Raw genomic sequence first — 20,637 nt, forward strand, 5'->3', positions numbered from 1 at the left:
TGAATAAAAATAATCAACAATAATGGATAGTGTAAGAGCCAGCTCATTTACTAGCCTCCCCAAACTGTTTATAATGTTACTTAAAAATTAACATGATCCAAAAATTATCATGATTCACTGAGAGAGAATATTTATTGCTAAACCCTACATCAACTGCCTAACATTGTGTCTACTTTATCAAAAATTTAATTTATTTAGCCTTTATTCTCATAAAATTAATAGCATTTTTTGCAGATATTCTCCTCTAATATTGTTAAAAGGAAAGAAACACAAATAATAAGATTCAGGAAATAGTGAAAGGAATATGAATTGTATTGGGAACAAATGAAACAGGTGATTTTACTAAATTAAACAAGGATCTAGTTTTGTATTTGTTCTTGTTTTTTGTCTTGATTCTGTTAACTTTGATACTCTGAATACTTATTTGTGTTTTCGACTTGAATTTTTAAGACTGGATCTCACATCTAGCTCTGGCTGGCCTAGAACTCAGAGAAATCTACCTATTTCTTCTTTAATTGCTAGAATTAAAGATGTGTGCCAAGATGGCTCAGTCAAGAGCAAATATATTTTAAGAAATTTTTGGAGGCGTAATGAGTTGTAAAATAAGATAAAAGTGATTTTAAAACTATTAACACAGGGTTTTATTTTAATTCCGGTTTAGAGATGAATTCTTTAGGCAAAATCCAAAGAAAATTCGTGTAGCTAAGATAGCTGGTAATCAAATCCCAATTTAGGTAGAATGAGAGGGAAAAAATGATGGTTGGAAAGCAAGAATGACTGAATGCCAGAAATGTGTGCAGTGACTTTTCACAGTGCCGCTAGTGACCCTGGAGGCTCAACTACTTGTTGAGCTTCCACTGAAACTCAGGGTTTTTCTCTGTTCTCTGAATTTGATGAGAAGAACTGTCTATTATGTTTCTTCTTCTTTATGTTTAAGTCCACAACGCACTGTGGTCAGCTAAGGACAAAATACAAAAAGAGGAGACACTGAGTAAATCGTTATCTAATATAGGGTGCCGACCTGTCTGAAAATATTTGGGCCCATTTTTAAATTTCCTTTCTGTTTTGATTAAAAACACCCTGATGAATAGCAAGTGAGGGGAGAAAGGGGTGTGTTTGGCTAATAATCTCAGGCTACTGACTGTCCTGGTAGGGAAGTTGCAGCAGCAGCAGCAGGACACTGTGACAGCTGATTCTGTAATCTTTTTGTTAGGAGCAGAGGAAAATGAGTGCACCCATGTGCCTGTTTGCCTGCTTTCAGCAAACTTTTTTTTCTTTATACAGTTCAGGGCTCAACCCATGAAAACGTGCTGGCCAAGTAGCCTTAGGATGCCTATATCAGTTAACAATTTCAGTCTCCCCTGAAATGCCCATAAGCCAGCCTTAACTAGAATAACCCTCTCTTAGAGTGACTCCAGATTGTGGTAAGTCAACATTGGAAAATATTACAGATTGCTAGGAGTAGATGAGTGTTGGAACCTGGTGGATGATACGGTTTATATAGTGTTCCCCATAATTGGGGGCACAATGATGGGAGCAGCACTAAAGTTTTCAAGGAATCAGTAACTGGTTGTTGCAATAGGGTGCATTTTATTGTAACATTGTCTTGTGGTGCAGAAGAAATGATGCTGGGCAAGGTTTTGGCTGTCAGAGTGCACAGCTGGATACAGAAGACAACCTTGAGTGCACAGCTTCTTATAACAATACTGAAAACATGTCATATTTAAAAAGATGCCATTGAAAATATAGCTTGCCTGGTAGATTCCAACACTGTCAATTTAAAGGTAGGGATGACAATTCTGGGGACTCACAGCCTAGTGGCACCACCCCCTCAGTCTACAAATATAATTCCCTCTCATTTTGACATGACATTCATGCATTGTGCTCAGAGTCAGTTCCTGAAGAGATTATGAACATGGGTGAATTCAAAATGGGAAGAACATAAGTATTGCCTACCAGCAATTCTTTGTAGAGTAGACACGGATCTGTAAACCTTAGACACATCAAATTCTACTTACAAATCCTACGTTTATTTTCCTGTGTCCTCAGAATCTTTTTAATGACATATGTTAGGCCTCATAGTCAAATTAAAAACTCAATTTGTTTGTTCTTAAAATGAGATGCTTTGTAGCCTAAATAAAGATCCCAGCAGAGTTTTTCCATGGAAAACTACCTTATCATAAAACGTGGTACAGTACCTGTCTGTGGGCCCAGAAGGACCTTGAAGATGTCATCTATAAATTAATATATTCTAAAGAACTAAAAATTATCAATACAACCAGCACTCAACTTTCAAAGGAGTTACTAATAAATATCTTGTAAATAGAAAAATACCTGTTCATTTAGGAACCGCACTTAGTTTCCAGGTTGACACACAAAAATTCTCCGCAAGAACAGCACACCTACTGGGGACTTTTATTCCCACACTTTTTAACCTGTCGTTGATTTTCTGGATCATTGGCGAAGTGTGACACGCAAATCTGTTCCTCATGTCCCACTCTTTGGAACTTACAACTTTCCAACATTATTGATCCCAGCATACCACGTCAAAAGGTTTTGTGTGTGATCTTAATTTTATTTTTGTCATTTGATCTTTTAGTAGTCTACCACATTTTGCCTCACTTCATATCCCACATTTTAGTAGTCTCAATGATTAAGAGCACTGCCTGCTCTTCCAAAGGTCCTGAGTTCAATTCTCAGCAACCACATGGTGGTTCACTATCACTTGTAATGATCTTGTGCCCTCTTGAGGAAGAGACCTGGTCAGTTGTCTTCAATTTAGACCATGCACCCAATATGGACAAGTTCATCAGAACCACCATATATGGGCTGCCAATGCCTGCTTCAGCATTGCCAAGGCGTACACTTCATTCATTCATTTTAGTTGTCTACCACATTTCGCCCATTTTTATAAGAATACCATTTGAAAGCAGAACACAGCTTTGTCTTCACCACTTGTGCTGAAATCCTGGGTAGTTTCATCTTTTCTGACCCCTGTTTTTCCACTGCTAAGTGCAGAGGGTAATATCCATTCTGTGGGCCGTCTCTATGAGGTCCTGCAGGGAGATGCTTTCTCAGTGCCATCCCTATGTGTATTAGTCATTTATTTGTGGTTCATCATTGTGTCTGAGAATAAGTTAAGCTCCAGTCATGTTAACCTAACCCTTCAAATTAGTTAACTAACACAATTTAAGAACAAAGACTGAAGAAAATGACAGAGACAGAGACAACTGACCCCAAATAATCATCTTGCACCGTTCCTCATCGCTGCTTGTCTTACACCATGACTTCCTTACCACTGCAGTCTACCATATCTGTGAGGCACTGGGAAGCCTGTGGAAACTCTCAAGTTTTAATTTGAGAAAGTGGTTAGCAAAGTTATCCTTCCACCTCCTGCTGAGTTGCCCTTCTTTAGCCACTGGGAAAGGACTTTTATAGCATCCATCCACTTCTGAATCAATCATCAGTGACCCAAGAATTGAGTCATCTTGAATTCAATGTGCACATGGTTCATGGAGAAGATTATCCAAGTATTAAAAACAAGCCAGCAAAGCCCAGATAAGAATTCCTGTGTAGTACTGCCCATTATTGCTCATTTCTTTCCACATTTGTGTTGTGTCTTATTCTTTCTCTCCACCTTTGCAGAATCTAGCACATCCACCATGAAAGGAACATCAGTTTGACTTATTTCTTATAAGTTTAATACATAGCCATTGGATTGGCCAGTGAGGTCGCATAGACCCCTAAATATTACAAGCTATTGCTAGAGCTCTTGGTCACCCTCCTGAACTTCTCAGGAAGACCTTATTGTTAGAGACATGACATACATGAGTCATAGAACACGGCAAAACAAAACGGGCACTAACCAGAAAGCTTCATCTCTACTGGCCAGCTTCATAGCGCTGGAAAGTGCTATACACACTACCAGAGGAGAAAAGTAACCACCAGTCATATCCTGCTTTGAACCTTGTGGGCTACAACGATGACTGCCTCGGTTAAAAATGCCCACTGGTGCAAGAGGAATAATAAACCACTTTCTGATTGTACTTAAGAACTGCTCCATAAGATGAAATCCATACCTGACAACTACTATTACCCCAAGAACTTATGGCTAGACAGGCCAAAGATGGTGCTGTAGAACCTACTATTATTATTCTGCTAAATTCACATAGTGTTAAACTGACTCATAATGACTTATCGTTGTATCTACAGATCAAAGCACTCCTCAGCTCTTATCACAGAAGCTCTATTTGTAGTAGATGGAGATTAACTCAGAGACACACAAATGGCAAAAGAGGAGGGAATAAGAGACCACAGAATGCTCAGCCTTAAAGGGAACATATGACAGCACCCATCCTTTCAAGGTTTAAGAATCATTGAGGAAGAAGGGTAGAAGAATGTGAGACCCACATGTAGTGAACAACTGCAAGAAGCAGGTTCTCCTGAACACAGGGAATTTGCACATATGAATTCACTAAAGTATGCCTGCATAGACTTACCTGTGTAAGTCCAAGCCAGACAAAATCCCAGCATGCCAATGGAGGTTGAGTGGGAAGTCTCACTACTAGGTGAAGAATAATTAGATAATGTTAGCTACTGAGAGAGAGGAATCAAGTTTTCTCTGAGAGTGTTGTCTGTGACAAGTTAACTAGACTCGAGTGAAAGGCCACACATGCAAAAATGCTTGGCCAACACAAATTGGTCTTAAGTATAAAAAGAAGAATCATAAAGCTAGGTGGATAAGAAAGGGAGAATAGATTTGCATGAGCATAATCAAAATAGGAAATAAGAAATGTTGTTTTATATATAGTGGAAAGTGGGAATTTTTGTCAGCTAGGCTTATCTCCATGGTTACATTATAGACTCACATATTGACTTATAAGGTATTCTGTAGACAAATACACAGTAAGCATCTGACCAGAGACCTAAAAATCCTACTCAGTCATTACCTGATCACGATCGTAATGAGGAGGAAACTGTGCTTTCCTCTAAGTACACTCAGCCTCAGAGAGACAGCCATTATTAACCTTCTCATTCCCCACAGTCATTTCAAAATGGGAATGGATTGAAGCCAGTCACTCCTTCTAGTTGCTAAACATTTCTCACATGTATGGCATCTTATATTCGCCAACGTATATGTTCATATTTTAATCTTTTCAAAGCCACATGCTAACATTTAACAGAGTAAACATGGCATTGTCCTAGAAGGACATAGGGTTAGGAAAGCTCACAGTAAGACTCTGTACTTTTTTAATGTTGTTTGTTTCCATAACATAGTTCTTGGATATTTGTCCTTAAAAATACACGATTAGTTTTTCTTCCCAGTGATCAATATTTATGCCCATTAAATAGAAATGGAACAAATATACTGTTTACTTCACAGGGTCCTTAGTCTGGAACATAAATTAGCATCATATAAATATGCATGATGATGACAGAGATTGACTATAAAGGAACTGTTACTTGGGGCTTTTGTGTTTACTTTTGTAAAGTGTTTTACTAAGAATAAGAAGTAACTTATTCTTCATTGATAAACAGAGGAATCATGAGAGGAAGAAAGGTTCAAATTCAGTAGTATTTTATGCTCATTCTATTAGACAAGACCCTTTCATATAAATGCCAGTTAAATCACTCATCTTTAAAGGATACATTTAATTTTCCAATTATTTGTGTCTTGTTAGTGTTTGCCCTTGTGTGCTGAATTGCAGCCAGTGCTTCGAGATCATTATTCAAGGCTTAAATGATGAAAAAATTGTGTTTCTGTGTGATTCCTCTATGTTCACCTAAAACTTTTCCATGATTTAGTTTATCATGGCCACATATCCTTAGGAAGACACTGCTTTGTCGTACAGCGAGACTGGTTTGTGGAACTCTTAGAAAGACACTGCTTTGTCGTACAGGGAGGCTGGTTTGTGTAACTCTTGAGGTGATTGTGCAACTGTTAGGCATTCAGTAAATGCCAGGTGATGATAACAGTGCTAGTATTTTCTCTGAGAAAAGAGAATGCAAGAAAGAGACATCACATTTTAACCCTGCCTTGTCAGATGTAAGGTCCGTTTTGCTTTGGAAGTATGAACATGGCTGGTGCTGGTGCAAATGTTCTTCCAAATTCCTGCTCCTTCATTGATGTGAATTAAGAGACCTTTCAAAGGCGTGCGCCACCACCGCAGGAGGCAGAGGCAGGCAGCTCTCTGTGAGTTTGAGGCCAGCCTGGTCTACAAGAGCTAATTCCAGGACAGGAACAAAAACAAAGAAACAAACAAAACAAAACAAAACAAAAAAACCTATGGAGAAACCCTGTCTCAAAAAATCCAAAAGAAAAAAAAAAAAGAGAGAGACCTTTCAAATGACTCCATTCAAGAGCTCTGGCCATTGTAGCATCAAAGGCAGGGATATAAGACATTGCTTTTAGATGCACAAAGCCTTGGTTACTTATACCAGAAAGGTTCAAAATAATAGAATCTAAATGTTTCTGCATTTTTCAAGCTCTTAAGCATGTGTCTTATTCTGTATTGTGCCCTATGGAACATATGAAAGAAATGAGACAGTAAGCAGCAATGTTTCGCTAGATTTTATTCTGTTGTATTTTTTTTGGGGGGGGGCATCAACCAGCTTCCAAATCATAATGCAGAGACCTTTTATTAGCTATGAATGCTCAGCCTAGCTTAGACTCATTTCTGGTTAGCTCTTTTAACTTAAATTAACTCATTTGTCTTTATCTACCTTTTGCTTCAGCACTTTTTACTTTCATTTCTTTCTGTGCATCTTATTTTTGATGCTTCTCGTGTCTGAGTGGCTGGGTGCTGCCTGACTTCTTGCCCTGGGCATGTCTTTCTTTTTTATCCTCCTTCTCTTCTCCTTCTCATTCTTCTTGATCCGAGACTTTTCCTTCTATTTTTTCTCTCTGCCTGGGAGCCATACCTATCCTTTCTCTGCCTAACTGTCGGCTGTTTAGTTTTTTATTAGACCAATCAGGTGCCACAGGCAGGTAAGGTGAAAATATGCAACACATCTTTATATAATTAAACACACATCCTTACAGTGTCAAACAAATGCAGCATAAACAAATGCAATACACCTTTACACAGTTAAAGTAATATTCCACAGCATAAACAAATGTAGTGTATCCATCTTTGCCCAGTTAAAATAATATTCTATAATATGTTATTTGTCTTATGGAAGAAAATTTAAAATTCTGGTTATACTGTCCATACTTACACTTACGAAATTTATGCTTTCCAAAAAGAGGAAATTCATAGAATATCTTGGTATTCTATGTTTTAGTATTATTTCCCCATGCGTCGAGAGGAAATTGGAGTTGATATTTAGAAAAACATTGGAAAGTATACAAGCAGAAAACAAAATTTGTTTTAAATTCTTATTTTCTTTGTTGATCATTTTTGTTTTTATTTTTGTTTTGAGACAGAAATCATAATGTAGCCCTCATTGTCTTGAAACTGACTGTGTAGACCATGTTGGCTTTGAACACAGAGAAATCCATCTGTCCTTGACTCCTGAGTGCTGGGATCAAGGGCATGTGCCAATATTCTGAACTCCTTTTAAATTCTTAAAAACAAAAAAAATGAGGACTCTTTGCTCCCTTTCCATAATGAAAAGCCAGTTCTTATATCACAAATCTATTATACAATAGCTCAAAATCCTTCAAAAAATCTCAGGAAAATGTCTTCATTGTTCTATTGTGCATGCCTGAGAAAGTCAGTGCAGAGCCTACCTCATCAAGACCCGAATACTGGTTTTTGATGGATTTCTCATGTAATGAGGATTGATGAGCATGTTCTATGGGACTGTGCATTTGCCTCTGCTACTCAATGCCATGAGCTTAGTAACATTATGTGGTATTTTCTTTTCAATTAATTGTAGATGTACTTAAAGTTGCTCTAAAATTCCTCTGATTTAGATTAACACTACATAATTTATAAAACTTACAGATGACCTCACTCTTGTAACATGCAGCATATTTATATATTTATTTTATGTCTTTTGTTTATAACTATTTTAAAAATAAACTCTATTATTAAAAACTTGCAAATAAATAAAATATCACAAACCCCAAATTAGTCAGAGTCAAAGTCTATACTACTGATTGAACTTCCGTACTTAGAATACATATTTGGATAAAAAATGCATACCTTCACATTAATTATTACACCTTCAATATCAGCTATATTTTGTGCACTGATCCACCATGAAAACAAACAAAATTTTGTAAGAAAATTAGAAGTATTAAAAGAATTATATTTTTATTCTCTTCCATAACTCAGGACCATTAACTGCATTCAATCTTTCCTCATTTCCTTATATTTAGTCTTTTTCTCGTCTCTTCATGTTAGACATTACCTATATGTACACTTACTTACATAAGTAGACAAATGATTGATCGCATTCTGCATGTGAGAAAACATGTATCATTTTTATATATTGTGTGACCTCAGTTAATAATGTACATTCTAAGTCCATGCAATTTTTAAAATATCATGAATGCACCATTATATAACTGTTTGTATATTATATTTTCAGCAACACAATTCGTATATCTTGTAATTTTTAAAAATTTGGTTTTGGGTTGTCTACACAACAACCACATTTTCAATAACTTTCTAATACAAAAGAATTTTGAGGGAGGATGTTGCCTCTACGTTTGTTTTGTTCTATATCCCATCTTTCTTATGGGTTTTTCATTTCCAAGCCCAAATTCCATGATCATTTACAAAGCATGAACATAGGATAAAGGAATCTAAGCTAAATGTCACTGACATAGTTTAAAGAGGGCATCTAGAAATTTTAGGCCAAATCTAAAATCTGTTTGACATTAAATATGTTAGCCTACTCTTGTCAAATCTTCTCTCTTGGTTTGTTCTGACCTTAATTTCCACCCTGATATTCTTATCCAAATGTGTCATGAGGGCAGACAGATGGTCTGATTTCTTTTCAGGGCTGCAGTGAGATGCTCTGCTGTGTTCTCAGGGATTATATGAACATGCTGCTTCTGTAGTGGATACAAACACCAGTGTGTTTGCTGCCTTTCTTGTTGCTATGGCAAGTGACTGAAGAAACCACTTAAGGAATCAAGATTTATCTTGGTTCACAGTTTGAAACAGTCCACCATGTTGGGGGAATTAGGGTGACTGTAGCTTGAGGCAGCTGGTCATACTGCATCCAGTCAGGGCACAGGTAATAGTTAATACTGGTTCTTGGTTAACTTATCTCATTTTACTCATTCTGGCATCTCAGCCCATGGGATAGTGTTGTCCATACTTAGGATAATTCTCAATAGCTCAATTAGCCTAATATAAATCTTTCTCAGACATTTCCATAAGTTTGTTTCCATGGTGATTCTAAAATTTGTCATGTTGATATTATTAATCTTCACAATAATTTTTCTCTATCAGTAAACTTAGCTACAAAATGGAAGTTTATGAAGAGCCTGATTTGAATCTCCCCACCCTGTGGTGTGTGTGTGTGTGTGTGTGTGTGTGTGTGTGTTTGAAGCTACATATCTTCCCAGATTTATCTCCACCTATTTATTGATAAATGCCTCTGCCGCTTGAATGCAAAGATCACCACATTGAAGAGTATGTGTAGCCTGACAGCTTTTTGAATCTTCTGACTATTCCACCTGGATGTTGGCAGTAAGGGCAGGATGTTACATACATCTGGTATTTATATAGAGTGCCGAGAAATCAAACTCCTCCATGGCAAGTCCTCTTCCCACTGAGTCTTCTTCTCCTTCCTGAACTCCACCTCTATACCTACTATTCTACTGTATCCTGTGCAGTATCTGTGGTTGTACCTTCTGGGTCTCCGCTGTGGAAAAGTGTTCAGGTAATATGACAGAAGCCTTTATGTTCTGCCGTTCAGAAACAAAAGCAAACACAAAAGCACTGGAATAGCTACAGATATCTTTTTGAGGACTGAGCAATAGCAGTACTGTCAACTGCCTCTTAAGTAATGAGCTCTTCTCTAGTAATGATGTCAGTAATGAGCTCTTTTCTACCAGGGATGTGGTGTGGACATGGGAGAGAAGTGTCCACTTTTATGAGATTGGAAGAAGATGGGAAAAGAAACACAAAAGATAATTTTGCAAGTGACAAACTATGATTGTGCCTAGAGTCACAAAGGATGATTTGTCAAGTGGGAATTTGTGGTGAGCAGAGCTAATCACCTATTGAGTTGAGCACAGTCACACTCTTGCCAGCAGGACAGGACACATGCCATTAGTTATTCATCTTTTGTGAAGATGAGTAGATGTAGACAATTGGGTAAATCAGAATAAAATGAATCAGATTCCCCAAATATACAAACTACACACTCCTGGGAAATATTCTAGCATATTAATGTTAATTGTATACTTCCTGAAATTCTTGTAAAAGTTCTCATGTTAATTATAACTATAGGAGTGATGTCTTTTCTTACTTTTTACAGCATCCAATTTCTTGGAAAATATAATTTTGAAAGCAATCAAAAGAGTCATATCAGTTCATTTTAATTACATCTACATCTTACAAAAAACTGTCTTGTTATTTATGGGAACTTGGGTCACCAACTTTCGTAAGGCGAGAAAAGATGCTTGCAGAACCCCCTCTGACCATAATGTACTTTATAGTCTCCAGGAATAAAGGAACAAATTCACCATCATTAAGATGCTATGAAGGATCAGAGCCTTGGTTCTTTGTGATACTATAATGAGTTTCTTGTATTGAATGCAAAATCCTGTCATTTTTCAACTTTGCATAGCATCTATTCATAATAAAGCACAGTTTTGTACGAATTCTCTTTATAAATAAGCCTATATCTGCATTCTTATGTCTAAAGGTCTAACATCTTTCACATTCATTCCTTGCATATGAAAGAAATTTCTATAAAAGGTGGAACTGACATGTGGAAGGGCAAACTAATTATTTAGAAGACAGAGAGAAGGATGCTGGATGCTGATACTGTATTTGGGAGTAGATAGTGGGCTCCTTTGCCAGTATACATTCATTGTATATCCTGCTATGCTTCAATAGAATTTTCTCCTAGCTATGTGCAACTCTAGTGCTGTAGCTTATGGTGATTGTCTAGCATGTTGGCAAACATCTCAAAGTTCAGAGTTCACAACAGTGCAAGAGAAACCCTATGGGAATCATTCAACACTTTTGAAGTATATGTACAAGATAATTCTCTCACCAAAGATTTCTGGCCCCTAATGCTATATAAAGGGACATTGTAGATATGACTGTGTACCTTGGTGTGGCACATTAATCTGCATGGTCTCACTTTAATCATGAGGATCCTGATAAAGACACTTGAAGAGTATCAGAATTAGGGAAGGTTATGAGTTCCTGGATATAAAAGCTAGAGAAGTGGGACCAGAAGTCAAGGAATATGAGTAACTGCTATAAGCCAACCAAGATCAGGATTTGTAAACTTTAGTACTGGCTAAAGTTATAATGTGTAGCCATTAGATGATATTTACATCAAGGACTTGATTGCTCTGGTGATTTCTGAAAAGCACAACCTTGATCACTCTGTTTATTCCCATAAGATGGAGTTTAGATTTCAGATATACAGAAGCACATGGTAACATACCATTGATGTTCTAATTCACTAAATAATGGCAATTTGTTTATTGGAAAGAAATAGACATTTCTTAAACCAAATTTCCCATCAGTCATATTGTGGTTTAAATTAGACAATGCCTTGAGCTACTTTTTAATGTCTTCTGATGGAGTTGGAGAGTATTTTGGTGACAGTTCTGCATTCCCTTTGAGAATTGGGAACAAGGAGTAATGGGCTTGTTGAAGTCGGCACAGCTAGTAATGGATAAAATTAGGCCAAATTTAAAGCTTTACAAGATTCTTAGATAATGCATAACCATAGCATAACTAATACAAACCCAGAGTCAATTATTGGGATGCAACCTGAAGACCAGAAAAGCTAAACAGCCTAGCCACTAGAGAAGTTTTACTTCTACCAAGTATGGGTGATAGCAGACTAAGCAGATTAAGCAGCCTGAACCTCTCTTTCCTCCCATTTTATATTCCCTTAGTACTGGGATTAACGGTGGGACTCCCTAGTACTGGGATTCAAGGTGTGAGCCACCACCATTTTGATTTGTTTCTGCATTGATCTTGTATAGCCCAGGATAGCCTTGAACTCACAGAGATCCTTCTGCTTCTGTCTCCCAAATCCTGGGATTAAAGGTGTGTGTCACCACTACCTGATCCCTAGTGGCTTAGCTTTTCCCTTCTGATCTTTAGGTAATCTTTATTTATTAAAAACATAAATAAAATATCACTATACGTATCTGCCAAGATTCCACCTCTGAATTTTGGTAAGAAATACTTGTGCGCAAAAGTCAGAGTTGAAGATGGACTTTACAATAGTGTGATGTCTGACTAGGGTAGAAACAAGTGAGACAAGGGTGCAGGTCTCTGGGACAAGTCCATTTATGATCAAGAGTATGTGTGATCCAATTACCATGACAGACCATCAGTAGTGAACCCACAAGGAAGGCTCAACCCTGAGTAACCTGTTAGAAAGACAAATACAAATAAGCATGTTTATTACATCCCAAGCTGCATAATTCTTAAAAGTTCTCTATTGCTAGATGCCAGGAGTTATTCTTTTTCTGTATGACTTTTGAATAAAATAGTGATAAAATGGGACCGAGTTCCATTAAAAGATTCCTTGATTTGAGCTGCCGTTCTTACCTTGTGAAGGCTCTGCCATCACCTTTCCATTGTAAGGAGGATGTGTGACTGTTCCTGCTTTGGGGGCATCTCTGTGAATTTTAGAAACCCCGGTTTGTTGGCAGCACTTCACCCAATGCCATCAGTTTCTATGGAGACATAACTATTGTGCAGTTAAGAGCAAAAAAGATTCCCCAGCTTCCCCGTGGTTCTGAGGCTGTGTTTACTTGTCTTTCCATTCTACACATCAGAAATCAAATTAAAATGGTTGTCTTTTGAAGCATCACCATTCAGACAAGATGCTGTTTCTTTTCACAAAGACTATGGATATTTATGAATTAAACATCTCCCTGGGCCATGCTTTTCTAAAAACAAAGATAGTAGTCTTTGGGAGACTGTTAATGTAAAAGAAAATCACTGTGTTACTTGATATTAAAAAAGTCTTGTTCATTAAGCACCACCATGCCCTGGGTTTGTTCCTTTGCATAGCTGTAGCATACATACATAACACCCATTACCATTCTCTGAAGAGACATCCGCACCCTGGGTAGAGTCAGGTTTGTGTAAAGCAGCAAGAGAAAAAGGAATATGTTCTACTTAGAGATAGATATGATGATTCAGTTTCAGGAAATCTAAACTAGTGTTGCTTTTCAGAATTCTAATAGGTTCATTCTACTGTCTTCTGTACCATTATTTTTAAAACTCCAAAAATGTTGGACAAATCAAAGACATCAAAGACAAGTTCTCTCTTTTGTTTTATTTTTCACCAGCCTTCTTTTCTGGTTGGGTATCTACATTCATTTTAATTCATTCTTAAATTTGAGAATGTATGCTTAAGGAACATGATTTTCATGGTTTAATCATTATTATTGCTGAACTGAAGTGTGTCAGGAAGTATTCTGATTGGTAGGGGCTTAAAATTTCTCCTAAAAACACACTGGAGAACTGAAAGCCACTGCAGATTCTTCCTGAAATTGTCCACTCAAGTGTCTGTTGATTTCGGAGTTGAATATTAAGTGTTACCCATGATTCCATGGAGAGTGTGTCATACTTTGCAGTGTAAGTACCTTTAAGTAACACAAAAAGTTATGTCTTTTAACATAATTAGTACAGATTATTGAACTCTGCCAAAAATACAGGATTCTTCATTAAATTTAAAGGCTGCTTTTTCTGTCTGAGTCTAATCATGTGTGCAGAAGACTAATTGTTAATGGCATAGTCTTTATTGCTCATGGCTTTCTTTTATTTTAAAAGGAATAATCTACTTTGTGAGAAATAATTAGGTTTTATAGGCCTACCTGCATGGAGTCTTTTGTTGAGTGTCTTATGGTTTTGCCAATTCAGATCCCAAGAGCAATTAGAGGCTGGGGCTGAACTGTCCCTTAAATCACAAACATACTGTGTTATCACCTCCTTTAATTTTTGTGCTTGGTGACAGACGGGAACTTCACTTATTTGCAAATACAGAGTAATTACTAGGCTGGGCTTTGTTTGAGAAGCATAAGCGCTAGTTAGGGGATGAGCATGTTATAGAAGTCTGGCACATGACAATATTCTGTGTCTGACATTACCTCCAAATACAAAGTGTCATAATAGCTTTTTCTTATAAACATGGTCCAGCACTAGTGGGATAGGTCAGTGGTAGTGTTTGAGGCCAGGTTTGTTCCTGAACACTACAAAAATCAAAATAAAAGAGAAAGCATTTGTGGCCAGCCCTGCTCTTGTATGGATTTCTGGAAATGAGATGATGTTTGCTTCTCATTGTCAGCTGGAAACTCTTTGTTGCTCACTGAAGTAAATGAGAACAATTTTCAGAAATTCTCATAACAACAGAAAGAGCTCAACATTTCGTTTCTGGAAGAGAGTTTATGTGCTGAGTCACAGTCTTGACTTGGGAGATCTGACGCTGGTGCTGCCTGAAACATTGAGGAGTTTGGTAACATATGGAAAAAAATTCTGCTGTGGTGCAGCATATTATTATTATGGTGACTAATAATTCCTGTTGTTTGCTTTCCTCTGTCATGACACAGGATGGTTTAATCATAGTTCTGTTAGTAGCTCAGTGAAGATGAAGACTATGTCATTTTGACATTAGAATATTTGGACAATATCAAAGTCACTTTTACTAATGCTACTGATGGATTTGGTAGCCACTGCAGTGGCATTGTCTCTTCAGTTAAAGGTACTCACTTAAACTATTTGCCTTGAATGTGATGTTTTCTCTGTGTCCGTTCTCATGTCACCTGTTCACTGTGTGTCCAGATCAAAGTTGAGGTGACTCAACTTCTGCTTTTCCTGCTGCCGTATAGTCACTAACAACCAGGGTATTTTCAATCTAGACACATTCTTTGGTGGGAAATTCCTTTGCATCATTTCTTTTCTTTCCTCCTCCTCCTCTTCTACCCCCCTCATACACTGTATCATCACAAATGAGTGTGTTTCCATACATGCTATACACAGCAACCACGTGGAGGTCAGACAATACCCTCAAGTGTTGGTCTTCTTTTGTTGTTCATGGCTGCATATACTGTTAGCCTTAAGCTTGATTAGCATTCACTTTACACATGTAGAGATTCTCCCAGCCCTCTCTTGGGATTTTAGCATTCGAAATCTCATGCATTTCCCCTCAAATCTATTATATCGTGCACTAACCTCCCCAAAGACACTGGTCACCTTAAATATATGCGTGTACAAATTGATCTTTGTTTTCAGTTAAGATTCTTTTGAAACATTCTTTAAAAATGAAGTAATAGGAGCTGTATGAACCTGTGATCTACATCTAGTGGCAAGCTTAGTGAAGTTTGAGAAATGTGAGGTTACAAAATCTGCAGTGAAATGCATTGCTGGAGAGTGTATCACCTGTGGTGTGATGACATCAAGAATGCATTGCTGCAGAGTGTATCATCTGTGGTTTGAAGACATCGAGAATGCAGTGCTGGAGTGTGTAACTCCTGTGTTGTGAAGACATCGAGAATGCAATGCTGGAGAGTGTAACACCTGTGATGTGAAGACACTGAGGATACATTGCTAGAGAATGGAACACCTGTGGTGTGAAGACATAGAGAATGCAATGCTGGAGAGTGTATCACTTGTGTAAAGACACTGAGAATGCATTACTGGAGAGTGTAACACCTGTGGTGTGAAGACACTGAAAATGCACTGCTGGAGAGTGTAACACCTGTGGTGTGAAGACGTTGACTTTGTGAAGTATTTTTAAAACATGGAGTCTGCTAAGATATTTAGTTTCTGGATTTTCTTTTTTCCTTCCCAGTATTTTCTCTCAAATACTTGATTTAGTGTAGTTAAATGGTGAGCAGGCCTGCTTTTCGTCCTGCCCAGCTCCCACATGACTAGCTTTACACCCGAAATAACAGCACACACATTATATTCATTCAAACACTGACTGGCCCATTAGCTCTAGCCTCTTACTAGCTAACTCTCACATCTTGATTAACCCATTTCTACTAATGTGTATTGCCACTTGACTTTGGCTTACTGGCATGAGTCTAACCACCATCCATCTCAGGTAGGAGAAGCACGGCATCTGTCTGACTCTGCTTCTTTCTCCCAGCATTCTGTTCTGTCTATTCCACCTAAGCTCCTGTCCTATCAAAGGCCAAGGCAGTCTCTTTATTTGACCAATGAAAGTAACACATAGATAGAAGACCCACCTACATCACTTTAGATAAGAGGAGAATTTGGAAATAGCAATGTTTTAGTGGCCAGATCCCTTTGGCATCAGTGCTTTTCAGATAACCATAAAGCTGGTTGCTACTTTGAAATGGTACGATAGGCTTATAGTTATATAAGAAGTAACAGTCAAAATATTGTTAGATTAATTGAGAAAACATCTTTATAAAAAATAGTAAAAAGAGAACAGATAATTTTAACAGATAGTTTAAAAAATTGAATTGGTGTCATGAAAATAGAAGAAATATTTACATTCATTAAGAAAGCCTCACTTAAGGCTAGAGAATTGACTCGGAAGTTAAGAGTACTTATTGCTCTTGCAGAGGACAAAGGTTCATTTACCAGCACCCATACGGTGATTCAGAAGCATTTTGTAGCTCAGTTCTAGGTGATCCAACAACTTTTCTGACCTTCATGGGCAGACACATGGTGTCCACACATGCATACACACAGACAAAACATTCACACACCGAAAAATCAAATGAAACCTTGAAGAAAGAAGGAACCTTAACCTACTGGTCCTAATTTAAACACAAGTTTTTTCATCTTTATCATGATCTTGCAAATAGCTCTGTGCTGTTTGAGACACTAGGAACCCATTCCCCTTCACCTCAAAGGAAATATTTCTTTTGTATTCAAGGTGCACATGATTCAATGAACCTCATTGAATCTGTTGTATCATGACCACCTGGTAGTGTTCAGATCAAATGTAACCAAGAGAAAAATTGAAATGTATTTGCAATTGAGAGAACTACATCCTAAAATTAGTAGGACTTAAGCAAGAATATGATTACATGAAAACTTATAATTAACCTTCATATCAATGAAACTCAAAATATGCAAACAATATGATTAGCATAGTCTTTGCTGTCAGTCAATGTTATTGTTAAATAGACTATGGCAGCCAGGTGTGGGAATTCGTGACTGTAGTGTAAGCATTTGGGAAGCTGAAACAGGAAGATTTTAAATTCAAGGCAAGTCTGGACTCCATGGAAAGATACTGTCACAAAAGTCTAAAGGAAGTTAGTTGATGATTTGCATGCTCCTTTGTATGCTATATAAGCAAGTATTTTCACCTCTTAAATACAGATATACTGAGTTTACTATTCTGCCATTTCCTTGTTTACTTAACAGGATAAGGAGGATTTGTTAATAGGTATGGATCTATGACATTTGAAAAATAGATGTACTGTGACTTAAACAATTTATATTACCCCAATTCATGCACAATGGTAATGCGTGTTTCTTTCCACATATCTTTATATTGTTAATACCCTTGTTAGTATAGATTCTTTCAGATAGATCTGCTGGCTCCCAGGTGTCTGGGCAGAAAATTCTACCTTACCTTGTCTCCTACAAGAATCTTCTTACTTCTACATGCAGCATTTCCTCTCGTCCTAGCTATGTTTACGTTACTCTGTTTTACTCTGTTTTGCTTGCCTGGTCTAAGGATCTGCTGTTTTCTGATACTTACTGGGGGTTCTCATTTGGGGTCTTTGAATTCATTAGTCATCATCAAACTGTTAACTATTACTGTAAATCTGGAGTTACCAATCTTCAAATAGAGGTCAGACAGGTTCAGGTTTAGCTAGACACGTTTCTATTTGTAGTTATTTACATAATGATAGTGACAGATTTAAGACAGATGGTGATTGACACTCTATGTGTTTTCTTATCACTGATCCACTAATTTAATATTTATTTATTTATTTATTTATTTATTTATTTGTTTATTTGCTTGTGCATGCAAGATGCACATACTATAGCATGCACACAGAGGTGAGAAGATAACTTGAAGGAGCTGGTTCTCTCTTTCCATCTTGGGGGTCTCAGTGAATTTACATCTTTGGCCTTAGAGGCAAGGCCTCTCATTGGTGCCATCTGTTAGCCTTTGTGACATGGTTTTACCAACCAAAAATCTTTGTGTTTACACTGGGACAAGATCCCAGTTCCCCTCTGCCTGCTGCAATTCTTCCGGTACAGACTCTTATTTCTTTTCTTAGAACTTCTGGAGTGTGTACTCATGATGACATGCTCATTGACTCTGTGAGCCTGTCTTGGCCTTGATACTGAAAGGGAACCTCTTTAATTACAGTAATTCTATCTAACCTATGCATTATCCATGGATATCTTCTGATATGATGCTATTTGTTAATTTGGGGAAGACACTAAATCTCCAGTGAATGTTTGCTAATTTCCATTGTTATTATCCATCAAACTAGTGATTTGAGATACACAGGGTTTTAGAAAAGTCATTAGTGAGTCAAAAACTTTGTCACATAATAATAGTGTGACTGAGAATACTTGTCATCTGTGGACCTCAGTTTAGTTTATCTGTGCAAGGAAAGGAAGAACATTCTTCACAGGTAGTGAGAAAGCACAGAAAGACAGGATCTGGACATGGCTCAGTGGTTAAAAGAGTTTGCTGCTCAACCAGACACCCACAACTCAGTTCCAGCACCCACCTTGCTGGCACACAGGTCTGTGTATCTTTAGTACCAGGGAAACTGGTCCCCACTGACATCTGTCTTCTGTGGACACTTGCAATACCTTATATACATACACATATATAATATAATATAATATAATATAATATAATATAATATAATTAATATAATATAATAGTAAACACACTAAAATAGTAAGATGTGTCCTAATTGCTTTATAAATTTTGCACAAATATAAAATGTGATTATATCTAAAACTCCTAATTTTTTATGCCAGTAGAAAGTAAAGTAGTGTGTGTGCAATGCCATGCATCATAGGCAACTGGATGAATAACAAGACTCCAGAAGCAAATCTGTGGCCATATGTGGCCATCAGAAAATGTTTAGTAAAAGCAGAAAGAAAAATTAACTAGCAAATAGGGTTGTACTCTCTGTTCCTGTATGATAGAATAGTTAAATTAATAGCTAAATCTAATTAAGAAGCTGAAAAATTATAGAATGCTTGCTGCCAATACTAAACCCAATGGGCTGTGAGACAGGGGTATGGTAACACTCAAAAGTTACCTCACCTTTGTTGAATATTAAGGGGATTTCATCACCTAGCCCTGGAAATAAAACAGCCCTTGCAATTAAATTTTGTATTTTGTTATTGGTTCAAAAATTAACAACTTTTTCTGTGGTCAATGGATCATCACAGGTGACAAAGCACAGATTTAATTAACAGTGACAGGTAAAGCCCCTTATAGCAATTATATAAGAAATTATATTTTGATCGTTACTGTTTCACATCGAGGCCAAGTGTAGTTATCATATGGAGCTGGTTCTAGCACTTTGTGTTACACTAGCAAATATTTAAAATCCTGAAATATGCCCACAAACTGTTAAACACGTCACGGCCCAGTACCTCGATAAATATCCCATCTTAAATCCTGGTTTGCATTTAGAAAGTTGGGGCTGTTGACTTCCACTTAGTGTCTTGTTGCTTGACTGGTTTTCCACATCGCCTCATCTCAGAGCAGCAGGGAGAAGAAGCCTGTGTCCCCACTCTAGTAAATCTCACTGGTAAGTTTTGTCAACATCACCTTCCAGCTTTACAAAACTGAATGCCAGAGAGACTTCTGTCTGGAGATTGTTCATGCTAGTAGTGCATTCTGTTTGCTTGAAGGTAGAGCAGGAGTGAGGCTCACTCACTTCTAGGTTGGGCTCAGACCATTAAGAGATTAAAGGTCAGGGGATAGAAACACAGCTCATCTGGTAAAAGCATTGGCCTTCAAGTCTGGTAACCTGAGCTTCATAGCTGGGACTCACATATCAGAAAGAGAAAATCGATTCTTGCAAGATGTTTTATAGCCTTAATTCATGTACTGAAAGCACACACATAATCTCAAGTATGTATATATATAGTTATTTATAAATAGACATATTTAAATATTTCTTTTTACTGAAAAAAGAGTTTCGTTTCATACAATATATTATGGTTTCCCTTCCCCCAACTCCTCCAAGAATTTTTCCTCTTCTCACCCATTCAACGCCAAGCCTTTTTTCTCTCATTAGAAAATAAGAATCAATAATAATAATAATAGTAATAATAATAATAACAAGCTAGAATAGGAAAAAATAAAGCATAATAAAGCTAAAGAAAAAGCACAAGAAATACATACAAATTGATACACACCATTCACACACACAAACCCATGGACACAAAACAAGAAACTACAATACATAAACGAAAGACCTATAAACTTAACAAAGTTCTGAAAAGAGCTATTAGACAAAATACCTCCATGAATATAGTAGACATGGATGCC

The 20,637-nt window shown here is 37.2% G+C and overlaps 1 protein-coding gene across 5 annotated transcripts in view; it reads left to right on the forward strand.

Moving 5' to 3' along the window:
- Window positions 1-20,637, forward strand: part of Nlgn1 (neuroligin 1) — an 872,651-nt gene that overhangs the window by 279,534 nt on the left and 572,480 nt on the right. The window lies entirely within an intron of this gene.

Source organism: Chionomys nivalis, chromosome 24 (assembly GCF_950005125.1).
Source record: "Chionomys nivalis chromosome 24, mChiNiv1.1, whole genome shotgun sequence".
In the NCBI taxonomy this organism is placed as follows: domain Eukaryota; kingdom Metazoa; phylum Chordata; class Mammalia; order Rodentia; family Cricetidae; genus Chionomys; species Chionomys nivalis.